This window comes from Myotis brandtii, unplaced genomic scaffold (assembly GCF_000412655.1).
Source record: "Myotis brandtii unplaced genomic scaffold, ASM41265v1 scaffold231, whole genome shotgun sequence".
NCBI classification, from domain to species: Eukaryota; Metazoa; Chordata; class Mammalia; order Chiroptera; family Vespertilionidae; genus Myotis; species Myotis brandtii.
Genome location: NW_005358689.1, coordinates 864,869 through 867,161, shown reverse-complemented (window position 1 = coordinate 867,161; position 2,293 = coordinate 864,869). Strand labels below are relative to the sequence as shown.

At 49.5% G+C, this 2,293-nt stretch overlaps 1 protein-coding gene and 1 long non-coding RNA gene across 3 annotated transcripts in view; one reads left to right on the top strand and one right to left on the bottom strand.

Moving 5' to 3' along the window:
• Window positions 1–1,484, bottom strand: part of LOC106726150 — a 13,047-nt gene extending 11,563 nt beyond the window's left edge. Inside the window, exon 1 of the long non-coding RNA XR_001362178.1 lies at window positions 990–1,484. This is a non-coding gene — a long non-coding RNA (uncharacterized LOC106726150). The remainder of the gene's footprint in view (window positions 1–989) is intronic.
• The window catches only part of TLR5 (toll-like receptor 5), an 11,557-nt gene extending 9,990 nt beyond the window's left edge, over window positions 1–1,567 (top strand). Inside the window, exon 2 of one of the 2 annotated variants that reach the window (XM_014539935.1) lies at window positions 1,480–1,567. The gene's annotated coding sequence lies outside the window, so the exon portion shown is untranslated. The remainder of the gene's footprint in view (window positions 1–1,479) is intronic. The other variant, XM_014539934.1, reaches the window with a different exon arrangement.
• Window positions 1,568–2,293: the final 726 nt, after the last annotated feature.

Below are 2,293 nucleotides of genomic sequence, written 5' to 3'. Positions count from 1 at the left end.
GAGCCACATGCGGCTCTTTGGCCTCTTGAGTGTGGCTCTTCCTAAGCCTTAGGAGTACCCTAATTAAGTTAATAACAATGTACCTACCTATATAGTTTAAGTTTAAAAAATTTGGCTCTCAAAAGAAATTTCAATTGTTGTACTGTTGATATTTGGCTCTGTTGACTAATGAGTTTGCCGACCACTGAGCTAGGACAAGACAAAATCAATTTAAAACGCCTAGAATGTTAAGTCAAGAAATGGCATTCTGAGTGTACATTGAGAAATATGAAATGCCAGAAGAAAGAACCACATAAACTAATTGCCAAAGGGAGTTCTGCTCAATCCATCCATTGGAAACACCTAGAAAAGCTGCAGAAACGATTCTTTAAATCGGTTTAAAGGCATTGGGGGGAAATAAATAAAAGCGTTGGAGAGCTACAAAGCAGGAAAGAGGGCCGAGATCCAAGGGAAGAAGAAAATCAAGAGCGATGACCACATTTAAAGCGAGCCCTTCTACAAAGACCATCCAGGAATCAAACAGGCAAACCACAGCCCCTGAGAATAACGCATGTATCTGAAAAGCACTCTCATCACCAGAGCATGAAAGGACTACACATCGATAAGAAAAGGACAAGGGTCTTAAGAATTTCCCATAAAGGCTACTCGATGTCCAAAAGCAAATGGAAACCTCCATCAGTCATCGGGGACATGCAGATTAAAACCACACTGTGACACCACCACACGCCCAGCAGCATGGCCCACATGAAAACGACCGGCAGGATCCAGTATTAACCAGGGTGTGAGCGATTAACACTCAACTACGTTATTGGTGAGAATGTAAATTGGTGTCACTTGCAAAAACAGTCTCTCGTTATCTGCTGAAGTTGAGGCCACACGTGCCCTTTGACACTGCACTTCAGCCCATAGGTATACACACATCAGAAACCCATGTACATGTGGTAGATCAATTCATGAAGAGCTTATGGGACACCCTCCCCCCCAGATACCTTATCTTCATTAGGAATGGCCTCTGGTCTCAATGTGCTCGTTTCTCAGTCACAGCAGCCGTGCTTGGGTGGGTAGGGGCCTAGAAAGATCGGAGAGAGCTGGGGTGGGGAGTATAAGCTTTCGTTATGAATCAGTGGTATGATTTAATGTTTAACTCCCTGCATGCATTTCATTCATACTTTAATCATGACAAAAATAATCAATCATGGCAAAAATAATCCATGCATGCATACATAAAAGGGAGCTAACTTCTGTCCTTGGCAGAAATAGGATTCGCCCCAATTTTAAAATTAAGCCACCGACAAAGAAAAACGACATCATTTCCACAGGTGGATGATATACCGTCTATGTTTGGCTCAATTTTATTTTCCTTAAGATGAAAGGAACTTTGCATCTGTTTTACTTAGCAGTTAAATATTTTATTCCTCCACGGCCACACGACCTTCCATTTAGGCCGGCCTTTTAAGAAACCAAACGTTTTTCTTTTAGAGACAATCCCCTAGAAGGGACGGGCTCGGGGTCCTCTCGGGCGCCCAGCCCCGGCGAGTGGGACAAGGCGGCTTTATTCCTGCATCTCGGGGACCTGAGCCAACAGGCTGGGAGGCTTGTTTTGATTCCTAGCTCGGACGCTACCTCCGCGAGGCCTTGTTTTTCTGTCTCTCCTCACTGCAGTGTGATAAAAGCAATGACATCATGTCTCCTCGGGGCCGGCCCCTCCAGGAAGCAGGTGTGTGGGCAGAGTGGCGGCCGTGGCATTGCTGGGCTGGGCTGGGCTGTGCTGGGCTGGGCTGACCTGGGTTTGCTGCTCCCATAGCCCTCAGGCCTAACACCTGAGGCCGCTTTCATGGTTTTTCCAGTGACTTTCCCTCTCCTTCCCCCTCTGCAGCTGTTACCGGACCAGCCAGCGGGCCATGCCAAGCCCTAAGGGGTTTGCAGAATTAAGTCACCGGTGTTGCCGTGTGCTGGTCCTCGTGGAACAAGAGGACCTTTTTGGAGAGGGACCGGGACTCACCAGGGGCCCTTCCATGGAGGCCTTCGGGCTTAGCTGTGGAGCAAAGGAGGGAACGCTGGTAGTGAGTCACCGGCTGATGGAGGTGCCTCCCCTCGCCTGGCCCAGGCTGGAGTCCCCGGATGAGCGGGGGCAGGAGCTCCCCGGCCCGCACCCTCCTCGGGGCGGAGACATGCTGGCCCTGCGTCGGAAGAGCAAGCTGTCGCCCGGCCAGCTGGGTGCTGCCCACCTGCTTGGAGGCCCAGGTACGGGGCGTTTGGTTGCTGGTGGGGATTTCTGCCCAGAATGAAAAGG